Raw genomic sequence first — 19,468 nt, 5'->3', positions numbered from 1 at the left:
AGTTCCCGAGGCTGTCAGACTGAGAGACAAGCAGCCCGGGTGCTTCCATTTTAAGTATTGGCAATTGGGAGTGGAACTAAGAATCCAAAGGATTACAGGGCCAATATTGATTTGTGGTCCATGCAAATTTGCCAAGAGATACTTCTGCATGTCAGAGAGCATGTTAGGCGACTGACTGATTGTTCACTGTGGGCCAGGGTTCTGGCTAGTGCTCTATGCATTCCAGCTCCAATCTGACAGCACCTCAGAAGTGGGGCTCCTTCATCCCATGTTAACAAAGGAGAAAGAGTAGACTGAGAACCAGGAACATCAGGTGGGCAAATCCATCTCCATTCCTTTCATCTCTGTGTGCTGTGTGTCCTGGGTCTGAAAATAAATGTCTGTGAAAATTATAGCAAAGCTAGTGACTCTTCCCCACTGCAGCTTCTCCTCTTTTTCCTTTTGCTTCCTTCTTTGTGTGATTCGAATTCTGAGGTCTTACCGTGTAGCCCAGCCTGGCTTTGACCTAGTGGTGTTCTACTTCAGCTGTCTGAGCACTGGGATGTGAGGTGTACAGCCCCATGCCTAGCCGTCAGTTTCTATTCCCATGACAACAGGTGACTTCTTTTAACATCAGATTTCTTCTACTGGCTTCTGTTTCCTTGGGTTACATTTTATCAACATCTGCCTGTTACTTAATTTCTGATTAACTAATAATCCTTAAGAGGTGCTTGGATAAGAAAGGGCCATTTGAGTGTTTGTGTGTGTATCCATATAATAATTTAATCTTTCCCCATAGTAGTTAATTTTCTCACTGCTGTGACCAAACGCCAGGCATAGGTAACTCAAGGAAGGGAAGTTTGCTTTGACTCGAAGGCTGAGAGGTACAGTCCATCACAGCAAGGAAGCGTGGTGGCAAGAGTGTGAGGCCTCCAGTCTCATTGCTACCCAGTTAGACAGCAAGGAGTGATGGTGCTCAGCCTGCCCTTTCTCTTTTAGTCAGCCTGGGACCAAAGTCCACAGAATGGAGCTGCTCATGGCCAGGGTGGATCTAATCTAGATAGTTCCTCACACATGTGGCCAGAGGTTTATCTCCCAGGTGATTCTGGATCTTGTCAGGTTGACAGTCAATATTAACCATCATCGTCCCCAAGCACCATGCTCTAGGCCAGGCTGGGGAGAGTCAACTCCCATTGTTCTTCGTATTTTCCCAAAGCCTTTTAACTCACACAGCAGCAATGGACAAAGTGGTGTGATGGGGGAGGTGGAGAATCCACATCTGCCCTTGCTCTTCGGATTGTCCTCCTTTCTCACAGTGTGTGTTTCCCGACCTGGAGGCTCTTCAAACTGTTCATGCATTGGATGAAGGGGCAGTCTGTCAGCTAGCCACCAGGAGAGGCAGAGGGGCTGATCTTCTATCCATCTTCATTTGTCAGGGAGTCTCTTGCATCTGCCAATGGTTGTCTCTGCTTGTCTTGGGCCTGGTACTGTAATAAGCACTGTGTCATACACTCCTTGAGTTGTCTTGTTTGCTTCACAAATTCTTAAACGCCTGCCTTTCTGTTTCTCAAATGGGAGTGGAACGACTCTTCCCCCATAACTCCCACTGTCATTCTCATGGGTGATTAACAGTTTCCATCATGGAAAATAACAAGACCCCATTGAGAAAAGTTGCTTAGACTACATAGGCCATGGCACATGACTGTTGCCAAGAGCTTGATTCCTCATTCTGAAACTGTGTTTTCTACTTGACCTCCCCTGCTACTTTGTGGATGCCCTGGTCTCTGTATTTGCCACATTCCACTGAAATCATCTGTGTGGTTCTGTCTTTCTTGTTCCTCCCACCCCCTTAGTTTTTCATCTCCCCCAAATGACTTCTTATCCCAGTCTCCAATTCAGAGAATGGTGCAAACCAAATTGCCTAGAGATTGTTTCTGGCAGAAAACATGAGAAAGCTTGTGTTTACAGACCACCAAATCATGAGCCTGTTGATGTTTACAGAGCAGTCTTTGAAAGACATCCTCCTGATTAAAGAGTGGGGAGAGAGGGAACCTGTATTCTGGGTGACCCCTGAGCCTGGGCAGGCACAGCCCCACACAGGGCTTCATCATAGCTTTCAGGGTTCTGCCCAGGAACCAATGCTTTGGGAGACCAAGGTCATGAGCAGCAGTTACAGACCTCACGGAGCTGCTTTCCACATCTAAGCCTTGGCTTTGTAATGATCAAGACGCCAAAGAATTTCTCTCTCCCATGACCGGTAAAAACTTCACCTAACATATCGGAGTTAACACGGGATTCGATGCAGAACACGTCGCCTTTCCGTAGACTGCGGACGCCACCATGCTGGCACTCACACCCCGACACAGAGCCTGCATTTCCATGTTTGTTGCCTCTCTACTGCTTTTTATAGAAATGCTGGGTTAAAGCAGAGCAATACAGTTATGCCCTATAAAATCATATTACCTGTGATTTATACATGCCACTTAGGTCTTTGTTTTGAAGACTATAAACTCAGGCACGGTGGCCCAGGCCTGAAACCCCTGCTAGTGTTAGAGGGTGAAGCTCTAGCATCATACATTCCACGTCTGCAAAAGCTACACAATCAGTTCAAGATCTTACCTCCAAATAGAAAGTGAGAAGCCCTAGGTTCATGTTCTCCCCCCACGCCCCCATATCTGTGTGCCAAGGGCTTCTGTTGTTGTGATGAAACACCATGACCACAAGCAACTTGGGGAGGAAAGGGTTTATTTCTGCTTACAACTCTGTCACTGAGTAAAGTCTGGGCAGGAACTGGAAGGCAGGATCTAAAGAAGAGGCTGTGGTTTGCTCAACCTGCTTTCTTATTAAATCTAGGACCTCCAGTCCAGGGGTGACTCAGCCTACAGTGAGCTGGGCCCTCCCATAGCAATTATTGATCAAGAAAATGCCTCATAATCTTGCACACAGGTTCCTCGTGAGGCATTTTCTCAATAAAGATTCCCTCATCCTCTCTCTCTCTCTCTCTCTCTCTCTGTGTTTCTGTCTGTCTCTCTGTGTATCTCTTTCTCTGTATCTCTGTCTGTCTGTCTGTCTGTCTGTCTCTCTCTCTCTCTCTCTCTCTCTCTCTCTCACACACACACACACACACACACACACACACACACACACACTCACACACACACCTTATGGGTGTTCCATAAGGTACCACTGGCAGGGTGCTTTAAATTCAACCCCTATGTTGGATTTTCCTTATTTTGGCCTTCCACAAGTCTCCATAGATGTTCCAGCACTGAGCATTTTGGCCAAATAAGCAGATCTCTTGGGTATTTTAGGAGTCGTTCTCTGATGCTGTGAGGATGCTAATCCAAGTGCTGATAGAGGCCAGAAGATTCCTAGGATGAGGATAAACTCAGACCCCTTGCTCTCCAAGACCCTCTCTCCCACAGGCCCGCAGGCCCACACGGCTTCCTTCCGAGACTGAGCATCCCCCCTCTCCCCGGTCACTTAACCTTCGCACTGATCCTGATGCACAGTGGGGCTGTGGTTGTCAGGGTTAGGAGCAAAACTAGAGGAAGTGGTCTCGTCTCTCTGGTGGTGTCTGCGTAGTTTCTGTTCAGACTGCCTTGGCGTGGTTATAGAGTCCATTCTCCTGAAACCCTGAGACTTGGGACTCAGAGTCAATTCCCAAGATTGTCTTATGCTGGAGTTTGGGTGACTAAGTTTCATCTTTGCTGTGGGACCCACGCTCCCATTTAGCTTTGATGAGAGAGGTCCCCGGAACCCCTATGATTTTGGCTGGCCAGGACACAGTTCTATTTACTGTGTTATCCTGTAAAGGGCTGAGTGAATCCAATCTGGCTTTACACATTTGTTGGTTTTGTTTTGAGACGATCTCCCATGATGAGCCCCCAGCAACCCACTAATCTCATTAGATGCTAAAACCTAGTTCAATAGCATAACCCGAAGAGCAAGGACCCTTCCCTCTGATTCTGGAACCTCTCGTGTCAGTTTAAAGTGAGGACTGCACACGCCCCTTGGTTTGCTGGCATGGGAAGAGTCAAATGCACCTTGACTGGTAGAGGCTGACATTGAGAGAGGGCATTTTCTTGAAAGGAAACTGGGAAGCTTGTCATCACAGAGGACTGGGGAACAGGTACGTAGGTGTTCCCTTCCTAGCCTTGCTCATCCTCCTTTGGAATCCTACTATTTTGATAGCCCTAGAGGCCAAAGATCAGACATGAAACCTACTGGTAGGCCTCTTCAAAGATAACCAAAGGTTTGCAAAGACCAGCTGCTCAGTGATCCGCTGCGTTCTCTGTCTGCCCTCAATTAGAGATGGCTCATCTGGACCAACACCTGCTGCTGTTAAACCTGGAACCCTAGCTCTGGAATGGCAGGCAGGCAGGCAGGGATCCTCCTGTGTACATGCAATGATGAGATTCATCCCTTCTTCCTTCTCTGCCCTGAGAACCTTAGCCTGGAAATATCCAGCTATAACAGACCCCAATCAGTCACCAAGACAAATCAGTGCCTTTTACGGAGCTTGGAGTTAAGTCACTAGGTTCTTATGCCATTTGTATTATTCCAAGGGACCAAGTGAATTAAAAAAAAAATCAAGGAAATTAACACAAAGGAACCTTGAACATGTGTACAGCCAGCCAGCCCTGAACCTTGAACATGATATGCCAGCCAGCCAGCCAGCTTTGTGGAGGTTGATGTTAGGTGTTACCCACCATGGGCACTGCCTCCCTGGGAATGAGTTCTTTGGCACTCGAGGGAAGTGCAGACTTCATTAACCTGTTTGGGCACGAGGTGGGAGATGTCCCTGGGAACTTCTGGCAGCCTTGAAGGGAAAAGATGGCAACCGGTGATGGCGTACTTCAGATTGAAGTTGGCATGCGTGGGAGTGATGGCTGTGTTATAGGAGGTCAGGTGGCACTTCCAGTTTGTGTGCGGGAGTCTAATTACTGACCTGACACCCGTTGCTTCGGAGGCCCAGAAAGGAAGAAGCTAACGGGTGTGTGGGAGCACCTGGTATCGCAATCACCCTGTCAGCCCTTTATCCACGTGTAGTCCTGTCATTAAGCACATTTCCCCCACCTTGATATCCTTAAAATGCAGAGGTACCAGCCAGAGCAATTTAAAATGATATATAGTTATTTTTTTTGACTCCTCTCCTGTCGAGGGAGAATTTTATAAACGATGTCACAGTAAACGGAATGTGAGGGAACGCTCAGAAGTGAAATTTGTAAGGGCAGAGACACGAGTTGGAAGAGAAAGATCATCTCTGGGGCTCCCAAGTGCTAATGAATTAATGAGGAAGCCAAGCTAATGAGTCGAGAGAGGCATTCTTGTCAGAGGTTTTGAGGTAATAGCATGGAGTTATGGAGCAGGGAGACAGAGCCCAGGCACTCCAAGTGGCTCCCACAACTGTCGGGAAGATGACGGTAAAGGAACGTAGAGGAGAGCTGAGGCCTGCCTGTTGGGCTTGGTACAGGGAATAGGTGATTTGAAATTGTATTTTGAATTTGTCCATTATTGCTCCTACCTATGGCAGTGGACAGAGTAAAAATTTCGTTTGTGCAACACCCAGGCAGTGCGACTCTCCCCGAGTCCACTCAAGGTTTCTGGAATTCTCTGTGGAAATGCAGAGGCTGCCTTGGGTCTGAGAGCTCACAGCATGAGCGGGGAGAGGGGCTGGGGCTGGGGCAGGTACCCAAACAGGAATACGACATAGTGAGAGTTCAGATGGTGTTTTGCAGCCTTCTGTGCCACTTGCTGCTACCTTCACATCAGAATTATGGGCATCAAGTGAGACCAAGAATATGGAAGAGTTTTTGTAAACTCCAGAAGTCTCAGGAAAGCTTACCGAATCCCTCTACAGGTTCTCAGAGGCCTTGGAAGGACAGTATTCCCCAGCTCATTTGGATGAGTTGTAAAGGCGCCCAGGAAATCGTGATTATCCCCAAACCAACCACGTCATCTGCACCCTGACTGTGGCTCTCCTTGGGGCCTCTGTTGTTTGCTTCATTCCTTAATTTAGAACCCAGAAGGATGGCAGTCAGTTGGGAGATGTCATAAATGGTTCAGAGAGCTCCCAGCATGGGAGGGAAGCTAACATTTGTCAGTCAACCCTCACGTGGCTGTCAGTCATGGTATGAAGTCATTTCTCATTCCAGGGCCCACAAACACATCACCCACCTCTCCTCTACAAATATGTCTCTTTCAGAGTCCTATCTTGTCTTTGAATGAATACGGGAAAGTTAGCTATACCTTTGGTCACCTGAAGCTGGAAGCACCCCCATATCACGGGCACTGTAGGGTCACACTGCCTGCCTGTCACATTTCATGACCTGTCCATTCCATAAGGGAAGGTGAGTTTGGCTATCATTGGAGACCCAGCACCAACACGGCAGTCAATATACAGTGAATTGACGACAGCATTAGTTGACCGTATTGATGAACAGCTGAGTAGCTGGGTGAATGATTTTCTTCAAGTTCCCCATCTAAAACCAGTCTTGCTGAAAATTGACATCTCTGAAGTCACAGACAAGTTACTTTGTGAGCCCCACAAATCACAGAAGCCATCTCATTTGTCTTTCGCTGTGGACTCTAGGATGCTCAAAGCCCATGTCTTTCAGGCTGAGCTAACTAGCCTACACTCCCCTTGCAAGTTCTTTCCCCTTTTACTCTAAGATCACACAGTTATTTTTTTTTCCTGTTTCTTTCTGTAATGGTGTCAACTCGTTTTCCAAGAAAAAGAGTCACTAGTTGCTTTTGCTCATGATGTGGGTGGCCATCCTTGCCAACTGCTCTGCTATGGACTGAGATTAACGGACTTTCCTAAACGATAACTTTCCTGCCCGAGTTCTCCCCGAGGGCCTCTTCGACAAAATACAGTATTGCATCCTTGCACATTCAGATGAAAAATCCTATCGCTGGCGATAACTTCGCATGATAGAATCTTAATAAACTTTCTGTGTTTGATTGGCTGGGATAACGAGAGATACCTATCATGTGTGATAGCTGTGCGACACAAGATAAGCTGGTCATCATTTTCAGATAAAAATGCCCATTCATTCACAGATTGCAATCACGGTGGTGCCATGGAGTGCCTAGTCTACTCTAGTTAATTAAATGCTAAATGAAATTCAGAGCTCTGGCTCCTACAGTGTCAATGATCTGTCTCCATGGTGGTTGGGGGGATGGGTGGGAGCAGAGCCTCTGAGAAGATAGTCCAAGACATCTGCAGAGGGGCTAGTAGCTGCTCAAGAAATACTATTTCCCTATACCTCCCCTTCTCTGAAAAACTTTTCTGTAGTACTACAAAGGTGATGTCTGGGCTCCCTTTTGGCTCTGATGGCTGTGAACCCCAAGTATTTGTCAGGAAGGGAATGAGACATCAAGGAACACATTATCATGAGCCCACTCAAATGGCAATGGGAAGGCATTCCTTGGTCCCCGTTTTCTGCACTAAATGCTGAAGTCTGGATGGGGATGACAGAAGCCTGCCTAGTGTAACAAATCAATGACATTGCTCTCTTCGGGACCTTGAATCAGATGGTCTCCTGTCGGTGTCTGGGATTCATTTCTTTGGAGCTTTGTAGAAGTGAGCAACTAGTACCGGTCAGTGAGCTTATGACTGCCAAGTCTCACTCAATTGTCTCTTCCAGGAGAATACTGCTGCTGTGGCAATCCTGAATATCACGAAGGTAAGTAAGCGACCTAGGGAGGTGCAGCTAGCCAGGGGGTAGAACAAAGAGAACATGCAGCTATTTAGAGTTCAGTGGAGACCAACTGCTCTCGCTTCAAGGAACTGTGTGAACATCACTGGCCCTTGCATAAGAGCTGGCATGACTGGGGATAGTATTGGTGTGTGATGTTGAATAATCTGTAAGCCCTTCCCTGTCTTCCTTTTGTTTCATCAGTACCAACGGCTGTGTTCCATTCAAGTGTCTTCTGGGATGAGGAAGGGCTCTTGTCATCTTGCCTGGCTGCCTTAGTTACAATGTAACAGTCTATTTATTTATTTATTTATTTATTTATTTATTTATTCTGCTACTCTTGTTCAAAGCTAGGTTTCTAAGATAGGATATTTCCAAGATTCTTCCACAATGCTAGCTGCCTACTTTCCCTGGAGGAAGTAAGGCTGGTGTGGAGGGAGGCTTGGTTCTCTCTCTCAGGTTTCACCCCCAGCATCTCTCACAGTAGGAGTCTACAGCCTCTTAGGGGAGCTAGCATAGACCCCTGAGGTTGTGGATCAAAATGCCTCAGGCTGAGTGGCTTACCAACAACCGAAATGGACTACACATGGTTCTTGAGGCTGGGTAGTCCGTGATCGAGACAGCCTTAGATTGGTTATCTATTGACGGATGGTTAGATGGGTCCTTGTTTTGTACATAGCATTTCTGGTTGAGTTCTCCTGTGGTGGAAGGGTTGTAGGGAAAGAACTCCCTTAGGTAGATTGTTGAAGGCACCACCCACATCCGTGAGGGTGAGAATCTTATGACCCCATCATCTGGCAAAGGCCCTGCCTCTCAATGTTATTGTACTGGGGTCTGGGCTCCATCATACTAATGTGTGGAGTTTCAGGGGAGGACCAATGCCTGAGCTCTAGCAGAAGGCCACAGAGGACAGGAGGGTAGCCTAGTTGTTAAGGCTACATAGTTAGAGAATAAACCTTATTCTCTATGCACTAACATAGAGAGATGGCTGAGCTTCATAAATAATATAAAATAATATATAAAATAAAATATAAAATATAAAATATAATAAAAAATGGAATAAGCCATCATCACAGGAGAAAGACCAGGACTGGTACCGAATACACAGAAACAAGGAGAAAACCCAGGGCCTCAGCTCTAGGCTCAGTTTCTTAGAAGCAACTTTGTATCAATAAATACCACTGTGAAGAGAGGGCAAAACAAAGCATTTGGAAAGTAAATGTTAAGTTGACCAAGAGAAATGGCTGATCAGGGACAGCAATAAGGTCAAAGAGAAACGCTGCAGAATAGAAAAAAAGGGAAGAGCTGAGGGGGATGCTTGTCTGTCCTTTGGCCTCTGGGACCTGTTAATTGCTTAAGATAACATGGTGCAGTGTATTACAGGTTTATAGGTGAGTAGCCTGTCATGGGCTGTGTGTCCTTTTGCTGAAGTCTGGTGTTAGTGGCAGCATTGTCTTCTGGAAGCCATGGGTCAATCCATTCTTCCTCCTCCTCTTCCTCCTCTTCCTCCTCTTCCTCCTCTTCCTCCTCCTCCTCCTCCTCCTCCTCCTCCTCCTCCTCTTCCTCCTCCTCCTCCTCCTCCTCCTCCTCCTCCTCCTCCTCCTCCTCCTCCTCCTCCTCTTCTTCTTCTTCTTCTTCTTCTTCTTCTTCTTCTTCTTCTTCTTCTTCTTCTTCTTCTTCTTCTTCCTCTTCTTGTTCTTCCTCTTCTTGTTCTTCTTTCTTTCCAAGAAACTACCCATGTGCCTTGGCCTGCGGCATCTTTTTCTGTCCCCAGAGCTAGCAGCACTGTGCTAAGTCCTTCTCATACTCTTCAACACTCCCCTCACCATCATTCTTAAAGATCTTTGTAAGAATGACAGATTCACAGAGGCAGTCTTCTCATCTGTAGGACATCGGATGAGAAATCTTAATTCCAGGACTCATGGAGATGGCTCTGTGAGCAAAGAGCTTGCTTCATGAGCATGGGGACCTGAACTCAAATGTCCAGGACCCAGGTAAAGAGTTGCATGTGGCAACATGTGTGCTTGTGACTCCAATGGCGTGTGAGGAGGATGCCTGGGGCTTGCTGGACACCAGCCTGACTCCAGGTTGACTGAGGGATCTTGTCTCAAGGAATAAGGCAGAGAGTGATCGAGCCTGATGTTGTCCTCTGGCTGTCATCTATACACATAGGAGTGTTTACACACACACACACACACGAAAATGCACCACATACAGGTGCACATCCAGATTGGCCACGCCCTAGAAATGTTAATGTAACATACAAAACAGTAAAGCTAAGCACACATCCGAGAGAACAAGAGGGACAGAGAGACACAGAGAGAAAAACAGAGAGTGAAAGAGAAACAGAGACAGAGAGAGACTTGGAATCAGCCAGGAAGAGAAAAGAGTGAGAGATGAGTTGGAGGGAGAGGCAGTGAGGTGATACAGGGAAAAGGCAGAGAGAGAGAGAGAGAGAGAGAGAGAGAGAGAGAGAGAGAGAGAGAGAGAGAGAGAGAAGACGTAAGGATAAGGATAAGGAGTGACAGGGACTACCAGACTGCCTAGAAGGAAGGAACTGGATAAATGCTATTGGTCTCCAGACCCCTTTGCCTCCACTACTTGGTCCTCAGTGGAAGGAAGGCATCTCTCTTTGCTAAATAAACAGTGATGGGGGCCACCTCCTCCCTGTTGTCTGCCGTTCCTAGTTAAGTCTCCTATCCTGGGGTGGAGCTGACACATCGCTGAGCAGAAGAAAGTTCTCGGACTAAATTCCGTCGCTGAGAATCAGGGTCAGCTAATCCCAGGAGGATTTTGAGGCTTTTCAATTTTTCTTTTATTCAAAAATCCAGTCTGTAATTATCACCTGGGAGGGAGTCCTTGCTTCACCAAGTTGACTGATATCCGTGACTGCTGGGGAAGCACGGAGGTGTTAGAGTGTTCTAGAAAGAGCCATATTGCCTGGCACGGCTTTGACAAAGATTGTGTGGTAGAGGGAGACAAAGAAGGCTTCAACCTGGAGCCTGTGAATATATTAGTAAATATCCATGCTTTTCCTCCTTATGGGCCTTAGCCCAGCCGGGGTCAGCTGTTTGTCTGAGTCCCTGAAACTCTCAGTTATGATGGTATAACCCTCTGATCCACCTGTTGTTTCTCCATTTCGTTAGCCAAGCAACGGATTGTTAAGGCTCTCTCCCTTCTGTTTGTGCTGGCAGTGTGAGGCCCAGAAGCTCCAGGCTACACTACACCAAATATGACAATGTTTCCTCCTGCCTCACTCCCATTTTCAGCTTCCTGTTACCATCTAACATTCAGCCGCTGCATTCTGTATAAACTGCCTTAAATCCCCTTGCAAAATAAAGCATACAAGTAAATAGACAGAGGCATATATGGAAGATACTGGAGGCCACAGCACAGGTGCTCAGGTGAGACCCAACTCCTGTAAGTAGCAACAGCAATGCCAACCATCATGAGCTGTGGCTTGTCACCTGTTGGGCTCTGTAGATTGTAATGTACTTTTCCTGATAGTCCAGTGATACCACTCAAACCTCACAGCATCCCTTGATAATAGCCCTGGTTCCCTTTGGCTCATTCTTCCATGTGAAAGGATAGAAGCTAAACAGAAAGATTATCTTCCAAACACACCCAGGACCTGACAATGCCCTGGCTGGGTGACCATGGAAGTTGTGTGGTTCTGGGGCAAAATTCATCCCAAGCTCCTCTTGATTGTAATCCTAGATTTCAGTTTGGCATTACCTACCAAAGTTTATATACCCCCAAATCCGATGATTGCCTGGACAAACAGAATAAAGACACCTCAGATTCTTTTCACCCTTTTTCGTCTACAGCTGTGTGTCTTGTAATATCCGAAGCTCAATATGGATTGTCTTGAACACAACCCAACTGTTACCCATATCTAACTGTGGGTTTTCCTGATTGCCCAGATCTCTGTTGTCCACTCGTGTCCTGGGGAATGAGGAGTTACCTAAGCTTGCTAGAAATGGACCTGTGGCTTTTGAATGTAAGATTAGTATCTTAGGGTTTTACTGCTGTGAACAGACACCACGACCAAGGCAAGTCTTATAAAGGACAACAAACATATATGTGGGGCTGGCTTACAGGTTCAGAGGGTCGTCAAGGCAGGAGCATGGCAGCATCCAGGTAGGCACGCTGCAGGCAGAGCTGAGAGTTCTACATCTTCATCTGAAGGCTGCTAGCAGAATTCTCACTTCCAGGCAGCTAGGAGTAGAGTCTTATAGCCCACGCCCACAGTGACACGCCTACTCCAACAAGGCCACATCTTCTAATAGTGCCACTCTCTGGGCCAAGCATATACAAACCATCACAATTAGAGTCACATGGGAAGCTCCCAACGTCAGGGAAGTTGTTGGAGAGGAGGCATCTCCTGGTGACACACACGCTCTGGGATTGTGCCTCATCCTCTGGCTACCAGGGGAGGACTGGGGGTACTGGCTTCTCCCCGGAAATTTCTGGGAGCTTTAGACTGAGTACTTTATAGGACTCCTGCTGCTCTACATACCCTGGCTTCTGCATTTTTCTTGTAATGTATATGGTGATTAGCTACCCATTAAACCCAGATCCCAGCTACATAGGGGAACGTAGAGCCAGACCAGGACTTTGAACATTTACAGCACTGAGTGGTTCAATGGATATATATATATATATATATATATATATACATACATACACACATATATATATATATCCCGCATCCTAAAATGTAGAGTCAAAGCCATGACCAGAAATGGAGCAGGCCCTTTGGACAGCAAGGAGACTTCGGGGAGGGCTGTGGGAAGGGGTCACTGTCTGAGATGTAGCAACAGATAAGATGTGGTTAGGTCAGGTTGACCCTGAGGAGCTTTGAAGGGGTGACACACCCACTGTGAATGGCTTTGGACACTTCTACGGCTGGAGGTGAAAGCTGAAGTCTGGAGGGCCATGTCAGTTAAGACTTAACTTGAATTAGTGCCTGGCCACATGCACCAGACAGAGACAGTGAGGGGGGTGAGGAGGGGGCACCATCTCCTAGCACGGCTGTAAAAACCATAGGTCTGGGGGATGGACTTGGCAAAAGGTGATCAAAACATGTGGTCAAGGCTAGCCCCAAGAGTTCCAGGGCAGGGCAGGCTACAACGGTTGTGCTGTAACCATGGGATTCAAGAGGACTGAACAAAATGGCCCACTTTTATTGTGTACTTATGTTGTGTGCCAGCTGTCAGGCTGGATGCATTGTGTGCAGCAGCTCATTTAATCCCAAGGGGAAAGTAGCAGTGGGGCTGGGCAGGAAATGGTCTAGCCTCTATCACAGACAAGGACATTGTGGCTTCAGTGGTGCAGATATTCACTCTGCTGTTCTGACACAAGTGTCCACAGCTTTAACATTGCCTTGTCATAGAGCACGACACACTGACGAGAGCCTGCCAGCTTAGTTGGCACCACATGGCAGACTGCTCTTCACATAGAAGGGCCTCCATTGCATTTCCTGTTGCAGCTCACCTGAGTGACTGCAGTGTGCATAGGATCTGCTCAGTGTGTCTACAGCCCCACACATGGACACACACCATGGGCTCACACACCCGTCTTGAGGACGGACTCTAAGGCGTAAAAGACAATCCATAAGTGGTCCATCGCATTGGACCATTGGAAACAATAGCATCAGTTCTTCCCAAATTAGGTAGTCAGCTAACCACTGCTCCCCATAATGCCATGAAGGATCACTCAGATATGCCCCCTGTTTACTTTTTACAGTTCTCTACTGCACTCACATACACCAGGAACCCTGGGACATCCTCTCTGGGCCTCCCTATCATGTGACCCTTGAGCAGAATGTACAGAACTATAAATTGTGCTGTGAAGATGAAGAACGTGGGCCAGGGAAGCCATTAGTGGCATTGGCTCAAGTGGCCTGTCAACCCTCAGCCTTTGGGTGATAGATTCTCTGGTTCCAACCTCCAGCTTCCTACTGCAGATCTCTGGTTGCACTTGACCCACATGGCAGCCATGCCTGGCTTTCATACAGGGCCGGTGACCCTGAGCAGTCCCATGGTGTGGGATTTAGGGACGCACCACTAGATAAACACAGTCCCCAGGTCTCACATACAAATGGCCCTGGCATAGCCTGGCTTCGAAATCTCTGATTTTTCATAGATTATGAGTTCTCAGAGGGGTCTCCTACTCCCCCTCAAAAGGTTTTATACAGAAAAAGGCATGTGGGCTAGGTAATTTGTCACTGCTACGTTGGATTAAGAAATACAATGTAAGATGGAAACTCCAACCCTTCTCTCTTGTATTTATTTTTTTAAAAAGGAAATTTGGCTGATTACAACTCGTTAGATCTTCTGCTTCTCTGCTTCCATTTAGGAGGAGAAAAAAAATGTGACTTTATATTCCCACCCACTGATTTCTGACTAAAACAGAACTTAGTGGCCTGCTGATCCTGCTGGCTCTTTAAATGAAAAACTTATTCTTTTTAAACGACTGGAAAATTATATTTAAAAATCAGCATAATTCCACAGCCTATTCTTTCTGGATTCTTTGAATAATGGAGGCTGGTCTGTGGAACAATCCCCTACTCTGATCTGGTCGCTGACAGACACACTAGCAGGTGGTCTGCACTGACTAAGCCGAGGAAGCCATTTCGATGTGATGATGGATACAATCCAACTTGAGATTATTATTATTATTTTACCATTTTAATTATCACTTTTGAAGGTAAGACATGAGTAGCTTTTAGATATTGACAGTGACAGTATTATAAGTGTTTCATGGTGATACCATATACATTCTGTAGTCTCTTGATAAATACATTCCTGAGCTGCAGAACCATTAAGTGTTAGTAGTGATAAATTGCTTCAAGTTGCTAAGCTTTGAAATCACTTGCTGTCCAGCAGTAACTGGGACAATGTGTCCATCAGAGTTAAGACCTTGACACCTCATTCAACTGTCAATAAGCTGAGCAGTCGGGCCTAATAGCCTATCTAGAACGTACTCAGAACTCAGAAGCGATGGGGTTCTCCATCTGACTGTGAGAGTCCACCCATGAGTGCCGTGTGACAGCTCTGAAGGGACCGTCTGGTCCAGCTTGCAGCGTTTGAGCAATAAGAGGACCCAGCTGAGCCAACCTTGTGACCAAGATGGAAATGGCCAAGTCACAGCCAACTATGAAAGGGGTGTTTATTCTGTGGAAGTGAACACCGTAATGCAAGGGTAGGAAGGCGAGACCCTGGGAAGGCCTGCAGGAGGCATAGGGAAGGTTTTCTGGAGGAGCATAAGAAATTTCTCCGGGTTTCTTCAAGTGGTGGCTACCACAAGACACACTCAACGATGAATGTACAGCTACACAGAAAAGATGACAGTGAGGATGGGGGCATTCTTTTTTTTTTTTTAACCTATAATCAGTATCTGACGTTCACAGCATCCTTGTGAGGTCTATACATTCCTCTTTCCCTTTGGTCAGAGCTAGGAACTGAGGGGGGCAGGATTGGAAAGTTACGAGGCTCAAGGCTGCAGAGTATTTCAGTGACCCAGTGGTGTTATAATCCACAGCAGTGAGATTGCATGGCGCTTAGAGTCTGTGGTGCTCTGTGGCCTCTGTTTTCTGGGTGAAACCAAGAAACAAGGCAGAAGAACACTTCCAGCAGAGCCCCCTCTCAGTGTCTCAATATTGTGCATAGCACAGGCATCCCTTCTGTAGTGCCCATAAAGAACCAGCAGGGTGGTCTTTGAAACACAAAGCCATTCAGTAGCATTACTGGCCGGGGATGGAGAGTCTCAGAGCGCATGTCCGGGACTCCAGGATTAACTCACAAATTTTGGAAATGCATCAATGTACTAGACAAAACTCGAGGAACAGTGACTCTGTTAAGCACGAGGCTATAGAAATATACAGAATGTGGTCCCAAATCTGAGGGGCACAGGGACAATTGGGAAGATAGACGGAAGAACTAGAAAGCAAGCTTGCTCTGTACTAGACCCTGGAAGTAAGGGCTACAGGTGATAGCATAGAACAGCAGATACATAGTATCTTGAAGGCAGCAAATAGAGCAGGGTTGGGGGAATGGGAGTGCCCTGGAGAGAAAGGCTAAACTAACATGGGGCAGAGGAAGGCGGACAACAATTGAGTTCATCTGGAAAACAGTTTACAGACCTAGTTTTGCCACTAGACAATGGCGCAGAAACCCCACGGGTCTCCACGGATGGGGAGGCGTGCATTCCTCCCAGTCAGTCATTCATTGTCATTGGTGCATGGCTTCCTAAGGAGCATCGGTGCTGGGTGGGGCTATGCACAAGCACGAGGGAGGCAGGGACAGCTTGATGAGATTTGAGCAGCGTTTCCTTTGAACAATCCTATCTTCGCTGTCATCTCATCAAAAACAAACAATTGCGCAGTCCGCTCGGGGAACACAAGTCTTCGTATGCAGGTCTTTGTCCCCTATAACCTTTTCTATTTCCTCACGCATCCTTAAGAAGACAGATGGAGCTACAGATGATTATCAGGTAAGGAGAGAAAAAGATAAGTAAACACACAGTAATAATATAGTTCTCTGAAATCATTCATTGTTTCCCTGCCGAGGATGCACACGCCAATAAGCCATTATTTAATGTCCTATTCTGCCTCTTAGTAGCAATTGCAGGAAGGCAGGTGTTTTCTTATTCACACCCAAGGCTCCCTCTGTGAACAGGTTCTGGAAGGCAGACTCTTTCTCTGCCTCTCCTCCCTGCTGTTCCCCATCTCTTCCCACCTCTCTGGTTGGTAGAGTTTGGTTGTAAAATGTTCCCCATAGGCCCCTGTGTTTGCACAATATAGGTCCCAGCTGGTTTGCTGTTTGGGGAGGCTACGGGACCTTCAGATGGAGGAAGCAGGTCACTGAGGGTGGGTGTGCCTTGACTGTTTACAGCCTGGTCTTGCATTCCGTTCTCTTTTCTGCTCTCTGGTCTATCCAGACGTGAGGGGGCTCTTGCCTATGTCTGCTGCTGTGCCTTTCCTACGGTGATGGATCTTATCTTTGGAAACCGTGAGTTGGAATCCACCCCTTGCTACCTGAAATGGCTTCTTTGAGATATTTCGTCACTGGGATGAGAAGAGGAGCTAACACAGATCTAACCTCCCATCCTGGTGGATGCGCATGAGTTCAGCATTCCATGGCAGAGGCAACAGTTCGCATCTGCATCCTTTGGACATCTCACTTTCTCTATAGGTCTTAGACCTGCGCACCACCGCTCAAGGGCACTGCTCCTCTCTTTGCAAGTGCCATTTGGGGGTGAAGGGGGAATCAAGCCATGGAGAAAAGGTAGCCAGTCTGGGCTGGATGGGCCTGGATATGAACCCTTCTCTCCCCATAGGCTTGAGCCACAAATTAGGTGCCATCTCTGACACTGACAGGTCCTCCCTACCGGACTAAACAGGAATAGTCGTGACATCAACAGGCATTCAAGATCCAGGTGACTTCTGGGAGATGAACAAAAGGCCATCATGTCCAATTTCATCTGTGGTCCTCACGAGATAACAGGGGAATGTCACATACTTGGAGAGAAGGCTCTTACCAGAGCTAAGTAGAATGATGGCCATTGGTGTGACTTCTGAGCCACGGTGATGCTGGAAGTGGCAGGCTGTGTGCCACTGTCCCTCTACCAAGGCATCAGAGCTATACCTGCCTGGGTCCTTCAGAAACCCATTCCCTTTGTCTGGGACCTAATATTTCCTTGTACAGCTTGCTCAACAACAGGTCACCTAGGGATGACCAGCAAGTGTCACATGCATAGTTAATTTGATTGCAGATTAAAATCTAGAGGAACCCTTAAACTTGCATTTCAGAGAAGGGAAAAATTCATTTTTACCTTAAGACCTCTTGGATATATGGTTCATAGTCACATGGAAGAACGAATGTTTATTTGAAATTCACATTTAGCTAATTTTCCCATACTTTGTGTGTGTGTGTGTGTGTGTGTGTGTGTGTGTGTGTGTGTGTGTGTGTGTGATTGTACAAGTATGTCCCTGCAGGTGGAGATTAGAGGTCAGCTGTGGACGTTGTTCCTCAGCAGTTGCCCACTTTATTTTTTGGGACAGAGTTTCTCACTGGTCCGAAGCTTATGGGGCAGGCAGGACTGCCTGGTCTGTGAGCCCCACCTTATCTCTGCTTCCCCAACACAGGAGTCAGAAATGTCCACCACCACACTGGGATGATTTGTTTAGGCTCTGGGAAATCAGGCTGACTTGTTTGCAAGGCAAACACTTTATCTTCCAGGCCATCTCCTTGCCCCTCTCTCATGCTTGTGGAATCTGGACCCCAGTCAGGCATCTTTCTCCCGTACCTTGCAAGCCTTCTGACATCATTTGTAACACACCATGCACCTACACCGTACATGTGTAGCTGGCCTCCCTCAGACCAGGCTCCACACAGCATGCCTTCTTCCTTGACTACAGCTGCTGTCTTTTCATGGTCTCCCCTCTTTCTCTCATAACCGCATCATATCTATTTCTTGTATGCAACATTTTTTTTTCTCCAAAACGTCAGCCACATGAAGTCGCCACTCAATGACCAGAGCTCTGAATTGAATCCAAATCCTTCTGATACCCATGAGCCTCCTCTTTCAACTTCTGCCTGTCATCATCCAGATCTCCTTTTCTCTATCTTCCTTTGTGTAGACACACCAAGGTCAGCCTCTACGCTACATGGCTTTTTCATAGCCTATGCCCCCTTGTGTCCTTAAGTCCCTCGCAACACTCAGTTTGACAGAGCCCGTTCCTGCCACTCTGGTCCTGTAACTTGTCGTCACTTCTTATTGTTACTTCCTGTGTTACTGGTTTTGGGGACTGTTTTCCTGTACTCCTCCCTCAGAAGTGGGAATTGGAGCCACACTTGGGTTATCTCCTGTTCTTGATGCCCAGTTTAATGCTTCATGAATCCCAATCAAACAATTGGAAAGGACAAAGATCATGCCAGTACTCTCTTTATTCAGAAGCTGGGGAGGCCCTGGGGCTCCAGGATCTGACTTCCCAATCCCCCCACTCCTGTTTTCTTCAGGACCAAAGACAGCAGCAGATCTTTGCAAATCCCTTGTGCCCACCAGCTCAGCACAGACACCTTGTGGAACCTGAGCATCTGCCACTTGTGGCACACAGTTAAGCACATGGCCGGCTGCTGGCGACAAACCAAGAGGTTATCGAGCTCCTGGAACACAGCTACTGGAAAAGAAAATGAAAGGAAAGAAAATCAAATCAGTCCTGGAAAACTTTGAGTGTTACACACATCCTTAATAGACTCTGACTTCCAGCTTTCTCTCTAGGGTATGGAAGTTCAGAACTGCTAAGTAGTCGAATATATTCGTGAAGAAAAAAATTCATATGGACAAAGAACACAATAAACATCTCTAATTAGGAGTAAAATAGGCAGATAAAGGACTTGTGTGCATGTCACAGCCACTCGGGGGATGCTGGCCCTGGAGCTGTCTCCCCCTGCGCCAGTGGGGGAGAGTTTGATTTATATGAATGTTGGCTATTTGCAGCAAGGAGAGCCCTGCTTGCCACCAGAAAGCAAAAAGACATCTCTGAGGAGTGGGTGGTTAATATTTATTAAAATTCCCTGTATGCTAATTGTGGGAGCTCCTCTTTCCCAGCTAAATAAATAAATGAATAAATAAATAAATAAATAAATAAAAATAAATAAATAAAAGATTCTCTGCCCTTGTGGAACCTGTATTTTTAGTCAGTGTTGTTCATCAGGGCCATGTGCAAGGGAGATAGATGCTCTGGTCTCTGGTATGACAGCTACAGGGTACATGTGGCG

At 46.9% G+C, this 19,468-nt stretch overlaps 1 long non-coding RNA gene across 2 annotated transcripts in view; it reads left to right on the top strand.

Moving 5' to 3' along the window:
• The window catches only part of Gm33236, a 25,718-nt gene extending 6,472 nt beyond the window's left edge, over window positions 1–19,246 (top strand). Inside the window, exons 3-6 of one of the 2 annotated variants that reach the window (XR_872972.1) lie at window positions 7,632–7,670; window positions 7,887–7,968; window positions 16,626–16,696; window positions 18,707–19,246. This is a non-coding gene — a long non-coding RNA (predicted gene, 33236). Of the gene's footprint in view, window positions 1–7,631; window positions 7,671–7,886; window positions 7,969–16,625 lie in introns of both variants that reach the window. The other variant, XR_381906.4, reaches the window with a different exon arrangement.
• Window positions 19,247–19,468: the final 222 nt, after the last annotated feature.

This window comes from Mus musculus, chromosome 12, assembly GCF_000001635.26.
Source record: "Mus musculus strain C57BL/6J chromosome 12, GRCm38.p6 C57BL/6J".
Lineage (NCBI taxonomy): Eukaryota > Metazoa > Chordata > Mammalia > Rodentia > Muridae > Mus > Mus musculus.
This window is presented reverse-complemented; position numbering and strand designations above follow the sequence as displayed.